Raw genomic sequence first — 23838 nt, 5'->3', positions numbered from 1 at the left:
CATTCATTCTGTGAGTTTGCCAAACTTTTAACTCTTGGCTGTTCTCTGCATTCACCATTTTACCTTTGAAAAAATTGAAAATGGATAGAGATATAGCCTTAAAAAATACTGAAATATTATTAGGCCATTGCAATACACAATAAACGCATCTCCTCAAAAAACACTTCATAAATGTAAGGACTGGGCATCAAATCTATGATATTATTCACCAAATACCAAAATAATAAAATAATGAGATTTCGGATCAATAATCATCAGTAATGTGGATATAATAACTAAGCGGGTAAAGACAAGTATTAAAACAAGTAGAACAGTCTGGTATGTTCAGAAAATGACGTCACCTTACTGTAATGAGCCTTTAAAACCAGTAAAAGACAACACTTATGCTTAAATCTAAGACCATATATTGACTCATCACAATAACAATATAATATTAATGTATTGCACAATCCCAGTGCATGCATCTTCTTTTAAAAGACCGACATAGTCTGTTTCTTTGGCTACGTACATTAATCAATCTAGGTTATTGTATCAAATAATATTCAGACGGTTAACAGAGTAATGTCAAAACCACTAATGTAATATCTTACTGAAGAGGGCTTATTGTTCCCTTCTTCTGACTGACTGTCTGGTGTGAAACAAAGCTGTGATTATGCTAGTTATATACGTATCTTGTTTAATACAATTTTTTTTATTTCATCTGTATTAAATCAGGTAGTCTCATTGAAACCTGAGAACAAGACACATTCATAAGAACACAATCCACAAACGGAAACGACATAACCACACAATAAACAAGGAACGGATAAAAACTGCTACACGATCAGACAAAACATCAGATTGATGGTGCAGACCACCAACACAGGTCTGGAGTTTCATTTATTAAACAACCACAATTTAAACTGTAATAACAATATTTTACTTCCGCCTTACTGTTTTCTGTTTCAAAACAGCTGACAAGTGAAAATCATTTTCTCTGTTGTCTCTGGTCATGTAGCACCAGTTTCAAAAACATCTTTCAACTGCAGAAACAGTGGGCTTGCATCGGTAGTCAGTGTTTGGGCATACACCAATTACATTAGCTGCCCCCACCATCGTTCTTCTGTTTTAATCACTATTTAGTCAGATGACGGACGCCACAGTTACAAATTCATCTGCTCCGTGCAGCAGCAGCGCCAGCAGCATAGTTGCAGCACATTTTAGCAGAGTCATGATGGGAGTAAGCAGAGCTGACAGACAAGATAATGGCAGAAGATTTGCTGTCAGAGCGAAAAGCAAAAGCGCCTATTTGGCAATATTTTGGATTTAAACCCAATGCTAACAGGGAACCTGATAACATTAATTTGGGAAAAGGAGTTGGTTACCTCACTGATAAGTTGGAGGTGTGCTAAAGTACTAAAAGTAATAACATCAATAAATAAAGAATTAGTAACTTCTAAATAAAGTGTAACTCTGGACAGGGTTACATAAACTCTATATATCGCAATAACGTTATGTCGCAATCTTTATCAGTGGTAATCTGAATTGAGCAATAACAGGAGCCCATCCGATTAGAAATATGTCCATCTTTACATGAAGTTTCGTTGTTATCTTTTCCATTGCATACACTTTCATTCCCCTCTCATGCCATTGATGTGTAGTTGGTGGCAATGGTTTGAGCCATGATCTTGTGTGAATCTTGCGCTGATATTGCGCCCCACCGCCTGTGTGACAGTTAGAGGCGGAATGGGGGGACAGTTTCATTCCGCCTCTGATCCGCCAGTGGAGGTGGTAACAGAGCCGCACCAGAGGCAAGACAGTCAGTGTTTGGGCATACACCAATTACATTAGCTGCCCCCACCATCGTTCTTCTGTTTTAATCACTATTTAGTCAGATGACGGACGCCACAGTTACAAATTCATCTGCTCCGTGCAGCAGCAGCGCCAGCAGCATAGTTGCAGCACATTTTAGCAGAGTCATGATGGGAGTAAGCAGAGCTGACAGACAAGATAATGGCAGAAGATTTGCTGTCAGAGCGAAAAGCAAAAGCGCCTATTTGGCAATATTTTGGATTTAAACCCAATGCTAACAGGGAACCTGATAACATTAATTTGGGAAAAGGAGTTGGTTACCTCACTGATAAGTTGGAGGTGTGCAGCCTCTTCAGTAGACGCATTTTTGATGAACAATAGTGGTAAGTGCTAAACTCATGAAACACATAGCCTACTTCATAATAACTATTCAACCAGTTAAATGCTTAGAATGTGAAGCTGTGGCAGTTGTAAATGTGTGGTTTGCATTAGCAGTAAATAAATACAGTGCTCTACAGATAGTGAGCGTCTTATGTTGTATAAAGCCCGATGTACCAGGTGTTTTCATGAGCTTATCAGTTTGTGGGAAGATTCGTCACAGCAACCCTGAAAGACAGCTTTTATGCATGGACCGTTTTTTCCAGGATTGCATACTTGTTCAGTGTAACATGTGGCCATTGTGAGCAGAATTACATTCACAATAATGCAGTGAAGGAGGACACAAGCAGACTGATATATATAGTTTAGTAACTTGTAGAATCAATGAATGATTTAGTAGAATAAAATCATAAAAAACACACGATCGGTTGATCATAGAGCTGAGATACTGAAATCCTTTGTGTTAAAGTGAGATGTATTTTAAGTGATCCCTTTATGAAAGGCCAGTGATAGAAAAACTACCTAATAAAAGTGTAAATGGCGCTACTGTGTTCCCTGAGGTAAAACCAGAGAGACTATTTACAGAAATATGTCACTAATTATTCCTTATTGTCAGACAACAGAGGTACATGTTTCTTGGTGCTGTGGCACTCCTGCTGCAAATTAGCCTCGTGTTCCTTTAAAAAAAGGCACGGATGTAATTTTCTCTCTGTTTTTTTTCTTCTCTTTTTAAAAAAAAAAAAAATTATTTATTTTCACCCAGGGAACGGAGCACAGTCAAAACGCATTGAGCCAGTCTGAGCCGGTTTGTAACCTCAGGGTATGGAATTATCTCTTAATATGTAGCCGTTAGTGGTCAAGACGTCACACAGTAAGACAGTCAGAGAGAGAGAAAGAGCCAGGGTGGGAGGTGAGGAGGAGGAGGAGGAGGAGAAGGAGGAGCAGTAGCCCCGGTGTTTTCAGAGCAGAAAGAGGAAAATCTCTTCCTTTAAGAGCTGGCACTTTGACAAGAAAAGACTGAGTGCAGAACTTCAGACCACAGGGTGGGGCAAACGCTGTTTCACCAGCCAAACGAGAGAAAAAGAAGAAAGAAAAAAAGCAGCGGGAACATGAGACATTTAGTCAGAGCGAGGCACACAGAGGTAGCACAGACATCTTAAAATGGGGCTGAATGTGGCAGTCAGCCATCGATACAGAGCAGAGACACAAATGTGCCAAAGACAATCAAGTACAATTAGAGGATCACACACAACACGTTAACACACAGCACTCATCAGTACAGTGATATTAGCTAGACTAATCCCTGACAGTCAACACCACAGAATTACACACAGCCAGAAAAGGGCTCAAATTCACCCTCACATCACACTGCATTCTGGGTATTATAGGGGCTAATGCATGATTGTTGGGAGCTGTTGCTGTTTTTTTAAACATATGAAGCAAATGGCACAGATGCGATTTTTAGGTACAACACCACATCTCAGCAGATTTCTGAAAGAAAAATTTAATTAAACAATGAACTGGATGGAACAACGTGGGCCTAGGTGGGTAGTAATGACTAACTGACTCCAGTATGTACTTTGGGTCATAGGGCTGGGCCGATGGATGATGCCATCTGACAGCCGACGATGGCTGACAGCCATGGACTACTAATCCCTGACCATCGTAACATCGTGATTTAAAAGGCTCCCCACCAGAGAGCACAATTAAGAGGCGTGTCCCGTCAGAGTTGCTGTAGGGCAAGAGTTGTTGTTTGTGAAACGTGGGCGAGGAAATGAAAAGAAGTGTGTTGCTGCTCAGTGCACTAACATTATGTCTCCATGTCCTGTTTATATAGTTTTTTAGCTTAGCTTCCTTGGCTATTCGGCCAACGTTGTTTTATGCAAACGAGGCTGAACAAAGCTAGGTTTCGGACATGCGTTGCGGAGACGAGGGCGCTTTTAAACCTGACACAGGGATGTATGTTGGTGTTAACGGGAGATAGTTTCCTCTGCAGGGTGAGACAGCCGGAGAGTCATGTCAGAGCAACTGTGGGAAACATCAGCAGCTACAGTGGTGAGCTAATACACAACTGCTGCCTAACGACAACACTGAGGGGACACGCTGCCTCAAATTCATGAACAACGCTGCGTCGTCCATCATGATGTTTCACTGTAGACGTTGTCATATGCCACATCGCCCAACCCTTTTGTGTAACTTTATTCAGTAAATTGTACTTGGGAGTAGTTTTAAGGTAGCATATTTTTTACTTTTACTTAAATAATTAGATTTAGTTTTAGTTGTATTTATTTTTGTGTATTTTGTGTATTCCTATCATTCAAGTTCAATTCATGTTCGATACGATATTGATACCTTGACGTTGATACTGGTTACTAAACAATACTTTTTTCAATACCAATTTTATAAAATCGACAACCCAGCTCAAAGACCTGGAGCAGCTGGAGAATTACATCAGAAATATTTCTTAGTAACACAAGACGCATCACATCAATTAAACAAAGATGCTTAAAGCTTAAACTCCCATATTTAAGTTTACTGAAACTATTTTTACTCTGTGTGCTTTACTCAACCTGGTTAAATGGACTAAATTGTAGAAACTGATGGAATATCAGCATAGTATTGGGCAATATAAAAATATAAATCATCTTCAAAAGGAACTTTAACATAAAACATTAGGGGGCAGCATATGGGTTACAGCGTGGGTTGGACTCCTCTACATCACTGTAAAGCAATGTACACCCCAAAATACTCAAGAAACCAGAACAGAGAGACCACCAAAGTTATCTAGCTAGCTCCGTGAAGAGCATTTCTCTGTGGTAAGGTTGTGCTCACTCACATTTTTTGTGAAGAATGGAGAGACGTTGAAGATGCTGACACACAACCAACAGCATTTCATAACTTTAAAAAAATATATCGTCCTCACCATTTGACATTTACAACTTCTAACTGCTGCAAAAGTTAGCAACTTGATAAATGTAAGAAATGTGATGACCAAATAATGTGACTACAAAGGAGGGATCTCAGTGTGTGTAAACACCCTCAGTACCAATAAACAGCTGCTGGTTAACTGATCAGAACCACCCTCTCACAATATCTGACTTGAGTTCCTGCTGATAGTTGAGTGCACTGACTAATTAGTGAGCATAAATTCATTAACTTGACAGCATGAATGAACTCACTGGTGTGCAGACGTTATTAATCCAAGGGCACAAACTATGAATATGTGCAGTCCCATTGACAGGCTTATTTATTTCGGGTGGTTCTTAATACATTCATACTCTGTTTCAAAGCCACACTGAACTACTAAAACAACACACACATGCTAGGTTTGGGTAGGGGTAATATAAAGTGCTTTTGCATTAGAAATGCAGATCAACCCACGACTGTATATTTTGGTGTATTATGTATTGCATGTGTGGCTTATGCACCCTTTCTAAAGAACAATCTTTCAGGCTCTTAGAGCTTCCTGTCTGACTTGATGAAGATGACCCACCACTTTACAATGTTTGTTTGCAACAGATGCTTTTTCATTAACCAATCACAGTATTACAATACTGGTCAAAATGTGCAGAACACTTTTCATACAGTGATCATTCATGTTTTCTCAGGATGTAATCTGTAAAGATTCCACTGGGAACCCCACACTTCATCCCAAGTCCCCTCTCCTAGCTGTGCCCTTCAGTATACAGTGAGCATTAGGACGATTGCATTGAGACAAGTTGACTGGGGTGACCTTGTGCAGCACCTGGCTAAATGCAGCACAGCAATGCAGCAATGATCAGCACACTGCTTATTCACCCTCTGGATTAGTCACAGCTGCACTACCAGTGACTGCTGGGCCATTCCTCCAAACTCAGGGACAAATAACACAGTTATTTACCCACTACCCCTTCATTTACTAGTTAGCACACCACCACTCCCTGCTTTATTGCTTTACACACATTCATTAAAATCACATAAATCAATTAGTGCCAGGTTACATGTACTACCCACACCCACTCATATGTGATTTTTTTCTAATTAAGAGTTGATTATGCAAATTTCTCTCTTCTCAAACACAAAGTGCTTACACACTCTTCTGAGCTCTTTACAAGAGAATCCAACTTTACTGAGACAAAGCAGCTCTTCAGATTGGTTACATATCAAAACATGACTCCAACACCATGTTTTTTAGTATTATTATGGAATTCCATGCATTCCACCGTAATCACACATTAATCGCGTGCATAAGGATGAAAAATAAGACGTTTAGGATTCATAAGAAAACTATGAAATGATTATAATTCTTATTTCTATTGCTATTTGGTTTGCATCAAAATACACATGGTGAGAGACAATAATGTTGATTGTTTAATACGGCCATGATTTCTGGAGAATTCTTAAAGGAACAGTTCACCCACAAATGTAAACCCAGTCATTATCTCCTCCCCACACGCTGTTGGAAAGTCAGGTGAAGTTTCATAGTCCACAAAACATTTCTGGAGCTTCACAGCAAAACAGCATTGCAGCATTGTCCTAAACAACTGAAGTAGCTGGAGACTTGTTTTAAAAGGTAAAAAACAATCAAAAAAACCCCCATCAAATGGCTCCACACAGTTCGTCTGCTGTAATCCAAGTCTCCAGAAGCCCGGAGATCCCAAACTGAGCTGAAAAGATGTTATTTACACCCTCAACATGTGGTCGAGCTTGTGAATCGTCTTCAGACAGGGTGCACGATAATACCAGTGTTTCCCACAGGACTTTGTGAGACTATGGGGGGTTGACCTCGCACTAGTGGGTTCGGAGGCATGTTCCCCCAGAATTTTTTTTTGCACATTTTAAGGTTAAATGTATCAATCTGATGCACTTTGAGAGAACAATTATGAGGCTATCTCATAAATAACATGACCATGAATAAGAAATTGTGGAAAACGTCAAATGTAGAGAATAATCAGATATAACAGGCAACTTTGGCTCTGCTGCCTGGTGATTAGTCCAGTCCTCACGATATACTCTACTGCACAGCTCTGGTTATACAATTTTAGCACAAGTCTATGAGCTATAGTCAATAGTCAATATCAATATATTGCTTTTAATCTTGTAGCCCATTAGTCCTGACCTGTAACTAAACCTTGACTGAGACTGAGAGACCATTATGACAAGTGAAAAACATTTTTGGGTCAATATGAGACTATGGTGCAGCAACTTAAACTATGGGGGGCCGCCAGAGTCTCATTAATTAATGGGAAACACTGCTAATACTTTTAGCTTAGCTGCTACAATGACCTAAAAAAGGTGTAAATAATGTCTTTTCAAATCAATTCGATATCTCAGGGCTTCCGGGGGCTGGATTATGTCGGACGAGCTGTATGGACCCATTTTATTTACCTTTTAAAACAAGTCTCCAGCTACTTCAGTTGTTTAGGAGAATGCTGCAACACTGTTTTGCTGTGAAGCTCCAGAAATGTTTTGTGGACTATGAAACTTCACCTGAGTTTCCATCAGCATGGGGGGAGGAGATGATGAGTGAATTTTACTTTTTTGGTAAACTGTTCCTTTAAAGCTTCAATTGAGCAATGGATCAAATGACTTACAGTGTGAATGTGATAAACCAACAGAGAATTACCACCAAACTTTATAAGCGAGTTAGCCTCTTGTAGCTAGTTGTTCTGGTTGTACTGCCCACACATTCTATTTCCAGCTGAAAATAAGATACAAGCTGTAAAAACTGCACATTGTACTAGAGCCCAACTTCTGTGTCGGTTGACCGATATTATTTGCTGGTATTGGCCTATAATACATTGGAGATATATCACTATTGGCTTAATTGATATGTACATATTTTACATAACATAATGCAGAAAAATGTTTGGAGTAAAGTATTATAAATAAACGTCCAGTGAAGTTTACTGCTGCAGCGCATTGATGTCATTTTAGACAGTAAAGTTAAATAATATATATCCTGCCTCCATTACATATCCTTCTCAGAAGTATTTGATAAGCACATTTTAGGGATAATGCTGGTTGTGTACCATGGGGCTCTACGCGGTACACTTCCTGCTTAGCAGCAAACGGCAGACAGACACAGTTAGAGACTAGCTGGTGAACGTATGGAGAAGCTAAAGAGTGAAGCCATCATTAATGTTACTAGTAACACCTGTGCATTTCTATCTATGACAAGTCACAATGTCTGCTGGGAGAAGAAACGAGGAAGGGTTGGAAGTAATACTTAATTAACAGAACTTCAACGCAACAGAGTAGTGCAATGCATCTGGTAGCTTCCTGTAAATGGAGTAAACACCATTACTAACTATGACCTCCATAATAAGTAACATTCAGTCTGTGTAAAGATTAAGGTATTTTGTGGCACCTAAGTTTTACTTACAGCAGGGTGGAACAGCAAAGAAACCGAACCCTAACCCAAGAGTTGTTGTTGTTTGTGATATGTGGGGAGAGGAAATGAAAAGAAGTGTGTTGCTGCTCAGTGCACTAACATTACGTCTCCATGTCCCGTTTATTATTTTCTTATTAAACCAGCTCAGTTAGGCGAACCCAAGACACTCTGTTAAATTTGTGGCAGCAGCATTTCTTTTCCCGCGGGCCGCTGTTTCTCTCAGTCGTGCCATTTTAATACACACTTTTTTTAGTTTAGCTTACTTGGCTAGTCGGCCAACGTTGTTTTATGCATACGAGACTGAACAAAGCTAAGTTTAGGACATGTGGTGCGGAGAGGTGGACGCTTTTAAACCTGACACAGGGATGTATGTTGGTGTTAACGGGAGATAGTTTCCTCTGCAGGGTGAGACAGCCGGAGAGTCATGTCAGAGCAACATCAGCAGCTACAGTGGTGAGCTAATACACAACTGCTGCCTTACGACAACACTGAGGGGACACGCTGCCTCAAATTCATGAACAACGATGTCAACGTCCATCATGATGTGTCACTGTAGACATTGTCATATGCCAATTCAGCAGACATCACCCAACCCTACTTACTACAGTTTGAGAGAACATCAAGCTTCAAGCTTCAACATGCCACCCAAGTAAGGGACACCTATGATGGTGCGACCAGCCTAATTGTTTCAGCCAAGCCTGGCCCAAAATCTGGAGCAAACGTTTTGACTTTACAACTTGTACATTGATCAGTTAATAGAAGACATGTATAGTAATTGTGTAGTAAAATGCTTAGTGGTGGTGACGTTTAAGTCATGTGACCATGATGTCATCTGGTTATATCCTAACATTAGCTTTTTACTGCTACAGATTTAATTTACGCTTCATACATCACAAAGTGGTGTTCATCGGTCAAGATTATCTATTATCTTGATGAACAAAACCTGAAAGTATCGTAAACTTGTGTTTAGAGATTATTTTCAGCAATAATCCAAAATCCAATCCCATCCAGGGCAATGCTAACTTCACGGTAAGCCTACAAAAATACGTCATCACTACACTCACTGCACACTCTTTTGTGATTTCAATTATGCTTTGATTAAGTTGATTAATCTTGTGACACCAGTGGCTCCTTAGCACCCGTTTGGTTCAAATGGGGCTCTAGACAGACAACTACAGTTACACCTACTATCTACTCAAAAGAAATTTCCAGTTTACTTCTCCTTCTCGTTTGGGAACACCAGAACACCTGGGGCAGACCCACACAGACAGGGAGTACATGTCAAATCCTCACAGAAAGAACCTTTTGGGCCAGTATGCACATGAAAATGGCTCCAACCTGACTTGAACAGGTCACTTCCTTTATCAACCTGCATAAGGAACTGTCACTGAGGTTAAATGTGATCAGTGCAAGTGACTGAGTGCAATAATGTAAGGACTCCTGATGCTGTGAAATTATGTCACTGACTAAAGATAGAGTATCTCAGAATGTAAATGTTCTACGGTTCAAGAGGCAATGTGAATCATACACTTTTAAGAACATGAAAATACAATATAAAGCAATGTAAACATCAGAAAATAAGGGAAGTAACTCTACATGGAAACCATAAATAGAAGTGAACAACAACAACAAAATAACAAAATTAAAACAGAACTGTCTTCACTGGCAAAAGTCCCAAAAAGCTGTTTAACTCTCTCAAAATCAAAATGTCGTTTCTTTACCTTTTCATTATCATACTACTTACTATAGATGTTAGTTAAAAGTATTAGAATTAAAAGTACTTTTACCTTCAAACATTTATTACTGTTTAATGCTTCATGTTCCTCTGAACAAAACTTAAGATGCGCAGTGTTTAGCCTCATAAGCTGTTAAGTCACACTAAAGAACACACACTAAAATTCACGTATTGACCCCATTCCTATATCCCGCAGGCAAAGCAGCCCGTTTGTGATTTTTTATCTAAAGCATTACGTTGTACGTCACTGACGTCACGAATGCTCCGGAAACAGTTGTAACAGAAGAGAAAACAACAATAGACCCACTGTGAAAGAAGTGTCTTTAAAACGGCGGATAAATTATTTTGAGCGAAAGGACTAATTTCACTACCATAATTTGAGCCATTCAGTCCAATAACTTTTGGAAAGACTAGAAGATTTTATCCCCATTCAGAAGCAATCCAGGTATTTTCATAGCTTTCAAAGCTTTTTGGCTTTGAGACACCACTGAGCAGCTTTCATAGGAATGAACGGGGCTCCACCTCCAACACTGTGTCCAGTAATAAAACGCCATTAATAGACCGCACCCCAGATTTCTTCCTTATTTAAGTGGCACCACTGTATGTTGATAAGGCTTCATCACTTCATACAGCGGAATTTAGCTTGTTCACCCAGGTCTTACGTTTTGATCAAAGCCGAGACGAGTCGAGGGGATAGAAATCCGGGTCTACTGCAGAGTCAATTGACTCGGATGTAAATGCAGAGTTTACACATTCCCATTGCACACAAAAGCCCAATCTTAGCGGGTTTAAGTGGGATTTTTGACCAGCGGAAAAGGGGTTAGCCAAACACACTGCAGGACTCTGCTGTCCACTGGCTGCTAATAGCCAACTAGCTCTCCACCAGCCCAAATCAACACAAATTTGTAGTTTAAAATGTAGCATTATCGGGGGAGGATGGGAGCATCCCCATGATTTGCTGGCTGCACAGATAACTGTGGAACCATCAACCCGACACGGTCCATCCTTCAACACATTATACTTCTTTTTTGTGTGTGAAAAAGGGTTCTCTATCTGGTTGAGAGGTGAGTCTGAGGCCAGTTGTATGTGCTGGGGTTGGGCAGTGTCTACCAGATTGGCATATGACGATGTCCATAGTGAAACACCATGACGGACGATGACATTGTTGCTGGTGTGGAGGGGGGAGGGGATTTGAGTTAATGTGTCCCCCTCAGAGTTCAGCCTCAGACTATAAACAAGGTTAGCCGGCTAGCTAGGAAGCTAGGAAAACACAACTAAAAACGGCGCTCTTGAAAGAAACACACTACTCACAGCCAGAAGAAAAGAAACACCATAGCCACCAATGTAACTGAGTATCTTGGGTTCATCAAATTGGGCAGGCTTAACAAGAAAATGATAAATGTGTCAGTGAGACGTACTGCATTCTAGTAAACTTTAACAGAGGAGCAATAAAAACTGGCATGGTTCATCACGGTCCAGGACAGGAAGGCTCTGCAGCAGGTGATTAAAATCACCAGAACATCACTGGTACCATCTACAGAGCATCAGTGATATCAGTGAAGTGAGATGTCTGCACAGAGCCCAAAGATACTAAAAGACAACACCCACCCAGTCACAGTCTGTTCACCCTGCTGCCATCTGACAACAGATACAGAAGTATCTGCTGCCAGACCACCAGACTACAGAGCAGCTTCATTCATCAGGTGGTGAGACTCCTGAACTCATCCTCAACACTCCGCCATTAAAAATATAAAAATATATATTTTAAAGGTGGTGTTTATGTGATTCAGTCTACCAATCAGTGTTTTGAAATGGGTATTACACAACATGTGATAACAGTTGTGGGCTAGTTTGCTTGCCAGGCTGCTGTCAATCAAATCTGATCAAAGCAAACCTACGCAGTCCTAATTTAGCCTGTATAAATAAATACTGATGGGTGTTTTTTTTCTCTGAACTTTAACTGCCATTGTTGTGGATTTAGTCATTAATATTCAATGTTAGAAAGAGTTTTCAGGTACTTTAAGTCCTTACAAATCCAACAGTCAGAGCTTTTCTTTCCAGCTGATTTCACTGAGCACACGTTTTACAGTATATAATGCCAACAGTATTTTTGAGGTTATTTGGGAACACTGTGTCGAGTATATTATAGTTGCACCACTAAACAGTGTATGTTTCAACTGTAAAATCTGCTTTTGAGCCCATATGTTGCTCAAAATTCTCTCATAACCAAATTTAATGATCCCAAACGAAAATGGTTATTTGTGTTAGTTTTTGTATTGTACAAATGAATATCAGCCAATTTATCAGTATCCCAATTTTCAATTTGAGCAGATTTTTTCGTCCAAACCTGACACGCCAAGAGATCAGTAACCAAGCCCGACTTGAACTCTACAGACATTGTGTTTCATACATCTGAACCCGATTTGAACCTGACACAATTTCTGTGAGCTGAAGCACTGAGATTGTGTTAGGGTTGGATCCCAACGGGTTCTGGTCAGGCAACCATTCTCTATTTTCAACATCGGCATTGGCCTCAAAAATGATTGGTTCAGTGATACCAGGGGTGCCTAAACTTTTTCCTTGGAGGGCCAAAACTGAAGGTTAATGTTGGGCCAAGATCGAGAGCAGGCATCTCTTGTATTGTATTTTATTACATCGCATCATTAAAGGTTAACCAATGTCACACATTAAAGTGTATTTACATGTCTTAGGGAGTTCTATTGCATATGTGATAAAAGTAGTATAAAGCTTTTTGTGGCTCCAGGGGAAGTTGCATGTAATCTGATAAACTGCCTCTAGTGATGTCACTCAGTGGCTATGTAGCATTGTGGGTAATGTAGGCACCAGGTTTTGCAAAGCAGTCCACTGATCTGCATTATACTCTTATAACACTGTTGGACTCATTATGGACAGTTTAAAAACAAATGATCAAATTGATACAGCAGAACAGAGATATTGTCTCTTTTATTCCACTGATACCCACAATGCAACAAGCAACTGAGTGACATCACAGGGGGCGATTTATCAGATTACATGCAGCTTCCTCTGGAGCCACGAAAAGGCTTTATACTTCTTTTTCTATAGTAGTACTCCCCAAGACCTGTAAACACACGCCAGTGTGTAAAAATTGGTGGAGTTACCCTTTAAGATACAAAATGTTATAAGGATCACATCACCTGCCATGCTCAGATTATGAAAAATAATTAATAATTTGGTATCCTTCATAGCTAAAGAGCATGTCACCTCATGGACAAACAAAGCAGCATAAACATTGTGTTGAAGAATTGATTTTTCCCCTTTTTTTAGCGAGGAACATCTGGCGGGCCAAACTGAACCTTAAGGCCCTCCAGTCCCCACTTCGGCAGCCCTGAGCTATGCTAAAATACCCAACCAAACTGAAAAATTTGGTTAAATAAGCTTAAAACGTGAGGTTTAACGGATTGTTAACAGCAGAATTGCTCATTACTTACATTTATTGGCATCGGTATTTTCTTTTTTGTATTTAACTTAACACCAGGACTGCCCAAAGTGTGGCCTGCAGGCCAAAGTTAGCCCCCAATTGGGTTAAATTTGGCCCACCAGATTTTTATAGCGGAAAAAAAGAGAGCAATTAATTTTATAAAAATGTTAATGCCATTTTATTTTTTGTGAGATAAAAATGCTTTTTAAGTATGTAGGGTAATTATTTTTTAAATTTCACTATCTGTGCAGTGACACTTTGTGCAGGAAGTCATTCAATTAAGGGAACTTGAGATCCCAGTACCATGTTGCATCTCAACAATATGATACAAGACAGCAGGTGTTTGCTCTTGGCGACCATTAAGTTTCAGTTTTGGCCCTCCAAGAGACAACATGGGCGTCCCAGTCGACAACATAGAAATTTAAAAGGAGCACAAACTGCTTGACATTCCTTCACAAGCAATGGCAATGATCTTATACATATGAACAAAGTTAATCATGGTATGAATTATTTCAATAAAGACCTGCTAAATAATTCCCTAAAAACATCAAACCCTAATTGCACTGATTGCATATTGATCAAGACATACACTGTAATGCTATATAGATACTGTACTAATCTGTCATAACAGTATGGTAGTCTTCATCTGTATGCTACTGGGGCTGCCAGGGGACTCAGAGCTGGAAATAGGAAGAGGAAGGACTCCATCATTGAGAATACTACAGTTCATTCACACTCTTCAACAGCAGGGACCATTCATTCATACAGACCCACTATCACTATGTGAGTGGAGGGCTGAGTGTATCAAGGTCTGCCAACTTTTATCTCAGAACCAAAGGCTGTGGAGCTACTTTATTTCCACGCTCAGATGAAAATTTGTCAAGTGTAGCACGAGGAGACTTGAGACAAACAGCTGGTTGAAAGTGAGACACTGTTGAGGAAAGTAAAAGGGGTGCAGGTTTCATGACAAGAAGTGACGAAGCTATGACAGCCACCTCCATGCTGTCTGTCAAGTTATCATTTCAACAGACAACTTTCCTGTTGCAAAAATCTCAGGTTTTAATGGGCCAGGCTTTCCTTCTCCACAGCTGCTGTAACTGCTACAATATATCTTAGATTGAACTTAAAAAGACCTGTCTTGTAACCTTTAGTGATGGATGATAGGAAGATAAGATCTGACTTTATGAATTTTGATACACCCTCTATCTTTACCTCATTTAACCGCTCTCATCCCAAAGGCTGTACAGACTGTACATATTCAAATCTAGTAAGAGCCTACACAGTACAATCACAAAGACAGTGATCGCAGTTATTTGTGGATCCATCTGCATGTGAGTCATGTAAATGTTGAGTGGCAGTGCAGCAGCACGGACCAATTCTGGTCAACAGACACGAAATGTGCTCGTGTATACTGCAGAATAATAGGCAGCACACATTAAATATTGATTCCCGTTTGGTCTCTAACGTCATCTAGACATCTACCTCCGTTAATCCGCCGCTCAGGAAACAATCAGCCGCTCGGCCTGAATAAAGCCTGGCCCTTACAGTAAAATGTTGGTTATGCTGTCAGGCGCCAGGCAGCCATTTAGGTGCATATGGAGCCAGTTGAGTCTCTACGTAAATGGCTGATGCATTTCGAATTTTTCTTCCTAATTGCTGAGAGCCATCAGCACCCCCGGCCTCCTCCTAGCGTCGTTTAATCCGCCACTTCCCACAGCTTTTCTTTAATAAAACCCTTCGAACATCTCATCTCATCCCGCTGCTCTTTAAATGAGCATTAACAAGTATTTAGAGGAGCCTGGCTCTTTCTCCAGTCTGAGTTAACCCCTAGAGACTCTGGATCAAACAATGAAACGGATTGGAGGCATTCCGCACAACGTTCCCATCACAATGAAAGCACAACATCTCCGTTAACAGCTCGGTTATTATCAAAACACAAGAACCGGGGAGGATTTAGATACCCGCTCATGTTTGTGCTGCCACTCCAGACCTTTAAATGGAAAAGAACAGTTCGAGGCGACGGCTGCTGGTCGCCAACATGTCAGCCTGCATCAATAAATAGCAAAGCAAAGCCGCTCTATTGTCTGTCAGCATATCCACCGGTAGGAAAACGACACAACAACTAGCGGTCCCGCAGCGACGTCAATCCCGCCGCTGCCATTTCAAAACATCTCCCGCCGGAGCCAGGCCTCGCGTACATCCTCGGACTCACCTGTGTCTCCTTTCGCCTCGGTGTGTACCGTCTCCGGGTTCACGGTCCGGTCCTGACGCGCTGCAGCGGCTCCTCACCACCAGTCCCCGGCACCGGCAGGCAGCACTGAACCGCTGATTGGGCCTCGGCAGACGCTCACCCCCTCGGTGCAGCCAGACAGACAGCTCATTGGCCAGGCCGTCACTCCGTGAAGCCCAGACAGACAGCTGAATGGCTGCTCGTTTCCCCAGCAGATCCAGACAGACAGCTGATTGGTCCTCCGGCTGTTATAAGTAGAATCATTCAGACAGCTCATTGGGCGTTCATTTCCGCGGCGGAGACAGAGAGAAACCTGATTGGTTGGTAGTAGTGTTGTTGTCTGGGTCTGGATGGAGAGCCATGTTAACTCCAATGGGCTGAAGAAACAATGTGTTCGTTCATATTCATTAAAGTGAGCAGGTCGTATCAGACCTGCTACATGAATTCTTCTTCTACAGCAACATGGCGCCCGTGAGTGCAGTGTCGGGGATCAACAGAAACCTGGCGGCTGCCTGCTTCAAACTTGATTTCTTGTTACACCGGATTCCTGACGGCCTTCTGTGCACACACGTGCATGACAAAGAGCCAACACAGGGCACACAGCCGTGACAGCAGTGCGGATGGCAGATAGGAAACGTCATTACTCCCATCCTGATGAAGGCAGCCCTCTGTAGGCTGCTGTCTGTGCGCCATCAGTCCAAATGTTGTGACAAAGGAAACTTCGCCTGCAGCGTCATGCTCCTCTCATGGGCCACGGTTCAAAAATATTCTCAGGAATGTGATAAGTGATCAGCTGCACACAGCTGCGGGCCTTACTGTGACCAGGTCGCTGCAGTGCATGCGTGTCATTATGCAGGTGGAGGAGGCCAGACTTAGACAATGTAAACATTTGGCTTCCACGTCCTCAGTATGGGTCCTGTACTTCTACAGTCATTATAGCCGCTCATTAAAAGACAAGAATTCATGTGAATTCAAGTCTTTCTCGAGATGTTTGAAGAGAAATTGAACATTGTCAGTGTGTTTCTACATAGCTGTTTCCACCTGTGAAGGGACAATAGATAGCCATCACTAATAAGATCCCAGTGGACCTGCTGACCTACTTTGCATGTTGAACAATTAAATTATTTATCATTTACTTAACACAGGCTATTTTTACCTTAAATGTTGTTGTCATGTCAGCTGTGGATGAGCCCTTTGCTTTCTGATTCCAGTCCTGGCACCAGCAGAGACTGCTGTATGTTCCTGGTACAGATTATAACATTTCTGTAGCCTGCATGTCGTGTGTTTCATATGTGGCTCTGTCTACACCAGGATCACATTTATCCAGCTAATTATGGAAGTGAAAGCTTTAATCAGTGTCTGGGTACACCACAACGTGACCTGCAGACGGGACATAGTGATCTGGAGGCACAGTCAGGCTATAACACACATTTGAACAGGCTGGAGACAATGAATGAAGTTAGATATTGCTGGTAACAGCTGCTTAGACTATTGACTACCATGGAGAGTGAGCCCTCTAGTGGCGTCACAGGTTTTAACTCCACTTACAGTAAAGACCAACAGTATGAAATGTGTTGCTATCGTTCATGTTTTCAATGTATTTTATGTTAGCTTCAGTGATTTCAAGGATGACGGATCCTCTCTTTATGAATCCCAAATAATATCAGTTGAACACAATACTATTGAACCTGTGCTGCTCCTGTGACTCAAGATGGTGCCACAAAAAAGATTTTTATTCAGTTTCCATTTTATTTTACCAGAATGATCCACCCAGCATCTGTGCTGCTAATACTGGGAATTAATATTGTAACCATGTGACTATAACCCTCAGATCAGGAGCATTATACTAAATGAATCACACCTGTGGGTAGGGTCGGGTGATGTCTGGCATATGACAATGTCTACAGTGACACATCGTGATGGAGGATAACATAATTTTTTATGAATTTGAGGCGGCGTGTCCCCTCAGTGTTGTAACGCAGCAGTTGTGTATTAGCACACCGCTGTAGCCACTGCCGTTTCCCACTGTTGCTCTGACATGAATGTCCAACTGTCTCATCCTGCACAGGAAACTATCTGAGGGGACACGCCACTTAATTGTGCTCTCTGATGGGGAGCCTTTTAAATCAGGATGTTACGATTGGTCAGGGATTAGTAGTCGATGGCTGTCAGCCATCAGCGATGGACGATGGCATCGTTAATTGGCCCAACTCTACCTGTGGGTGCAACATCAGCCGCTGCACACTATATGTGTGTCATGCACCCACACACTCTCCCTCTTTGTACTGACTGGGAAGGCAGGACAGGGCCAACCCTCACTTCTGAGTGATAACAAGTGGTTACAGGTTCACTTCATTCATAAAAAAGTGTTTACATACGTTAACATTCGTTTTTGTTTCTTTCCAATGAACCTGTAACCATTTGACAACCGTATACCAAGGAGGAGGGTGAGATGGCACCACCAGTAAGGTAGAATAAGCCATACGAAGGTGGATTCAACCACTGCTTAGTAAAACAACAGAACACAATAAAGTGAGTTTAAGCATTTTATTGCCAACGATCAAAAGGTAAACAAATGAGACTCCAGGTCAAATGGCAAAAGACAAATACTTCCTGGAGCATGAGCGCATGCTGGCCAACTAGAATGTATAAACAAAAAGGACCAGACAGGGCAACCAATGAAAATCTCAATCATCCCCTACGACCCTAAGAACAGATGAGGGGACTGAGATGAAGCTAGGTTCAGGCGATAAAACCTGGTGAAAGTAGATGATGGATGTCAAACCAATGGCATCACACACTTCTTCCAAAGACGTGCCCGGGAACAGTGCCCACAACACAGCCAATTCCCTGTAGAATGCGCCACAATCCTAGAAGGGGGATCCACTTCCACATGTCAAGGTCAAGGTCAAGGTCAAGTTTATTTCTATAGCACATTTAAAAACAACCAAAGTTAACCAAAGTGCTTCACAGGCTCAAGAATCAACAATACAAATAAAACATCAAACAAACAAGGCACACAAAGCAACAGTATGTACGTAAGACAAGGCGATCCACTAACCAATTGGTTGAGACACTGCTTTGAAAAAATTGTGCAGCAAGGGGATATGCTCCTGGAGACAAGCCATCACACTTATCATGAACAGCAGAGACTGTTGCAAGGTAACCCCTGAGAGTCGATTCTGCTCGACCCAGGCCAAGGAGGTGGAAGAGGAAGGATGAGGAAGGAGAGAATTACCAAGATGTGGCAATTCAAGGGATCCTCCCCCTTAGCACGACACCAGTTGCGAAACACCCTCCGCTTGACACTGTACTGTAGCTGAGTGGAGGGGGCCCGCGAGGCCTACAAGGTGTCCACCGCCTCCCTGTCTAGGCCAAGTGAGCACAAATGCTGCCATTCAAGGGCTATACATGAAGCCTCAGATTCTGGGGCTCCAGAGGCCAAATCTTGCCTTGCACCTGGGACAGCATATCGAGTCTGGAAGCCGCCACGGGTGGCCCTCCAGCATCTCATGGACCTCTGCCATCCACGGTCTCTCAGGCCAATTCGGTGCCACCAAGAGTACCCTGGCACACACTTCTGGAGACCTCAACCTTCTGAGGAAAACTGGGAGGAGAGGAAGTGGAGGGAATGCATACAGTCTCACATGAGGCCATGAAAGGTCAGGTCGTCTGTCCCGTGGGGCCCTGACGGGCCGTGCATAGATGTCCACAGAGGACATTGAGTGTTCTCCGCTGTCGCAAAAAGGTCTACTTCCACCTGGCTGAAGTGAAGCCATATCTGGCCCACTATCTGTGGGTGCAGGCGTTACTCGCCAGGATGGGGACCCCGGAATGTGCAAGCAGATCTACTGTCAGGGGGGGGTCAGAAGATAGAATGCCCTCAGGACCACACCCTTGGATTGAGCCCACAAGAGCATCCGCTGGACTCTTGCATGCAGGGATGGAGACCTCAACCTGCTCTGACAGTTGATATAAGATACCACAGCTGTGCTGTCGGTCCTTACCATGACCTGCCTCCCCAGTGTAAGGGGAGGAAATGTTTTCGGGCTTTGTTTTTCTCTTCTGAGTCAAGTGGGTCATGGTGGCCGATTCCTGTACGAGCCCTGATTACTCGACTGACCTCAAGTCCAGAATTGGGAAGAATCCTCTGGATTGAATGAATGAAACCCCTGTCTGACATCCTCTCAAGACAGAGGCCATATTGCACCTTTCTCCAGAAGGGCAGAAATCTTGCAGGCCAGAACATCATAACGAATTTCAACCCTTACTCTTGTTTCCAAAACTCCTCGAAAGTGGGGGGATTGGATCCTGAATTGCAGGCTGTAACCAAACTGCAGGGTACTGATCACCCACGGGCAAAAGGTGCACTGACCCCAATCATTTAGGTGGGCAGGGTTCTTGAACTTCAGGTGTGTCATCAGACCCTCCAAATACACCAGCAGAAGTGCATTAGTGTTCGCCAGTCTAGAGGCCATGGCTGCAGACTGATATGCCTTCATGACCAACCCATCAGTGGTGCGGCACTTCTTATTCGGATGATGGGTAACTCTACTGCCTGTGGGTGGTGCCCCAGCCAGCAGGGCAAAGGTCGGCCCACCTTTGTGACACCACCCAGGCTGTGCTCTGCAGCACCATGCAGGATGCTGAGTGCGGAGCGGGGTGCAGTAGCCTCCCTGGGTTGAGCCCAGGACTTTTGCAGATGTCTGACAAAATCCATAAACGTCCACCTGCCCAGAGAAGCCACAGCCAGAGCTGTTGGTCATATCTAGATTGCCTGAGGCATCAAGGGATACAGAATCACATACAAACACATACACCAATTTAACAGTAAATACAAACGTGCAAATTATGCAAGTTATTAAAATTCAAGCAGCACAGTTGTGCTGCATTGCTGTGTCAGAATTGTTGAAGAGAAAAAGGAAAACCTTAGAATCAATTGCCGACCTGGGTCTAATATCACTCTATGCGCACGGAGAAGACGACCGTGAGTCAACAGCTGAGCAAAAACAGTGCTCAGGTACTACGGAGCACTGCAGTATGTGATTATAGAAAACATACACAACATTCTAACTTGCTTCCAATTCAGCATGTAATTACGGTATGCATGGGATGAGCACATTGTCACCTGCAAACAAAACAGACAAACTCACGGAATGCCAAGGCGGTGCCAAGTGTAAGGCAGCCCGACAATAAACAATCAACAGTGAGGAATCAGCAAGGTAAAACAGCGAACAAACTGCTATAAGCCCTCACCAACCAGGAGGATAGAAAGAGGGAGAGTGTGCGGGGTGTGATCAATGCTCCTGATCCGAGGGTTATAGTCACATGGTTACAGGTTCACTGAAATTAAATCAAACAGTGTTGTTTTAAAATGGAAGAAACAACCAAAAAAACATCAAAGCTACAATGAAGATTTCATCTTAAAAAAGGGTGTAAATAATGTCTTTCCAGATCAGTTTGGGATCTTGGGGCTTCTGGAGACTTGGATTACAGCAGACGAGCTGTATGGAGCCATTTGATGTTTTTTTGGTTGATTTTTACGTTTTAGAACAAGTCCCCAGCTACTTCAGTTTAGTTTAGGAGAATACTAGAATGTGACTGGAAAATGACTGGATTTTACTTTAAGTGTGAACTGTTCCTTTAAGACAAATAAATAAAATCAAATAGGAGTAACAGACTGCGCAGTTGTTCAGGAGTACTGGGATCCATATTTGATAGCCTGTAGAGTTTGTCCCTCTGTAGACGTTTCCAAGGGATTTAGTTAGTGGCTCCAAGATACTTGTTACTACTTACTGTATAAATGGTAAATAAAACATTTACTAATGCTGTATAGATTAATTATAAGCCCTTAATAAGAACTTTGGTGTTGCCAGGTTGTTGGCAGGAGTTTTTATTCTTCCAGAAAGACAGTTGTTTTATCAAGTGGACCACTCCAATTAGATTTGACATCTGCATAACTGGAAAAGGCCTGCAGCGCATCTGAAGCATAAACATTTTAACATTTCCAACTGTACACTTGATGACTTGTTCTACAGAGCTCCTAATAAGGCCACCAATAAAGGGTCACCCTCCTTATTTACTTCGGTTAGGCTGCTTGAAGCTTTTAGTTTAGCTTTTAAAACATCATCAGGAGCAGGGGGCAAAAGGCAGAAGAGGAAGATCCTGGTCCACATCCATTGCAGCACAGAGCAGAGCATCCTAACATACTGAGTGTGGAAATGGAAAGATGTGCAGCTGGTTGTTCCAACTGTACTTTGCCTTGATGTGTGTACGAGTGCAATACATTCAGGCCCCAAAAACAACGACTATTGATGAACTGATGTCAGCTAGTCCCCAACTGCTTCCTGTCTGCAGTCTCTTTGTATGTACAGTGTATTTATATCTACCATCCACCCATCTCCAACCACTTCAGCTCCACTCCCTCCACCTACTACTCCCACCAATCAGGACACTTAGCTGAGACAGCTCTCTTTACAGAAGAGTTTCATGCTGCTGGAGTAGTCACCCTGAACCTGCTACATTTGACAGAGTGAACCATTAGCTCCTCCTCTGCATCTGACACTCAGGCCTTTATTTCTGCTTGCCTGGCTGACATCTCAGAGTGGACGTGAAGAAACCACCTGAAGCTCCACCTGTATTAGACAGAAAAGGCTCCCCTACTGAAAGCTTTCCACAACTGTGACAACACTGTGGTACCAACTTGGATGGCAAGGAGCCTGGGCGCAGCCCGTGATAACTGACTGTTGTTTTCTGCAAACATCACAGTAGTATAGTAGCCCGCTAGCTGCTGTCCATTCCTCCTTCACAAAATCAGAAAGATTCACCAACCAAAGAGGCAGCCCAGGTGCTGATCCAGGTGCTGATCCAGGTGCTGATCCTTGTCAATCCCTCCTCACTGGAGCCACTGCATCTGGCAACAGACCTTTATAGCTAACTCAAAATGCTGCTGCCTGCACTCCCACTGCAGCTTTACCCAGTACAGAACTCTGGTGCTGGTACACAGGGCAGTGAGAGGACCCGTTCCTTCCTACTTCCAAGCCATGGTCAAACCCTCCACCCTGGCTCACCATTGTACTCCTGTGCCTCTGAAGTCAGGACAGCAGAGTCACTGCACACCTTCCACTACAGTCTTTTTAGTCCTGTCTTGCTTCTTAGGAAAACAAAACACATCTCTGAGCACTTGTACTGTAGCAGTAAACATCCTTTAAGATGTTTTTTAAAGGGATACTCATCTCTTTCTTCTTTAACAGGATGATCAATAAGTGTCAGTTCTGCTCTCCAGGGACTTCTGGGTACAAACATACCAGTAAAACAACTAGACAATTAAAACAGATCATTTGATTTAAGGATTCAAATCTCTTGATTACACAGATATATATGTCGTGATGTGGCACACACCTGACCTATGATCAGGCTCAGACCAGCCATTTTGGAGCACTGGAAGAATACCCAGTGGCCTGGCCAGCTGATTGGCCTGATTTGATTATAATGGTAAGATCTCTGCCTATCATCATCTGCCTGTCTTTGTTGATTTTTTCAATTCCATCCTCTTTATTTCAAACACTGTACAGCTCTTTTCATATTTATTCTGTTTAATATTTATGGCTCCTTTTTTTTGGCAGTTCTTGTTTGTTCTCCAGTGTATATTCTTGTATATTCCAAAACACCAACTGAACTATATGGGGAGGAAACTGTTTATCTACCCCTGATTTGACCTCCTGTAATAGGATAGCAGCTGCTCTGACATTACTTGTATAAACCATCGTAATAGCAGCCTGATTCTCACCTCTTTTCTCTCTCAACCTGTTCATTTACCTGTAAACCATCTACACACTGTTTCCACCATTCTGCACCACCTGACGGCCCCC

General features: G+C 42.4%; 1 protein-coding gene across 1 annotated transcript in view; it reads right to left on the bottom strand.

The window, feature by feature from the left end:
* gatad2b (GATA zinc finger domain containing 2B) overlaps positions 1-16106 on the bottom strand; it is a 58767-nt gene extending 42661 nt beyond the window's left edge. The window contains exon 1 of the mRNA XM_084378575.1: positions 15950-16106. The gene's annotated coding sequence lies outside the window, so the exon portion shown is untranslated. The remainder of the gene's footprint in view (positions 1-15949) is intronic.
* Positions 16107-23838: the final 7732 nt, after the last annotated feature.

The sequence above is a fragment of the Pagrus pagrus genome (genome assembly GCF_965226575.1).
Source record: "Pagrus pagrus genome assembly, chromosome: 17".
Lineage (NCBI taxonomy): Eukaryota > Metazoa > Chordata > Actinopteri > Spariformes > Sparidae > Pagrus > Pagrus pagrus.
Note: the sequence above shows the minus strand (reverse complement) of the source record. Positions and strands in the feature narration are given on the sequence as shown.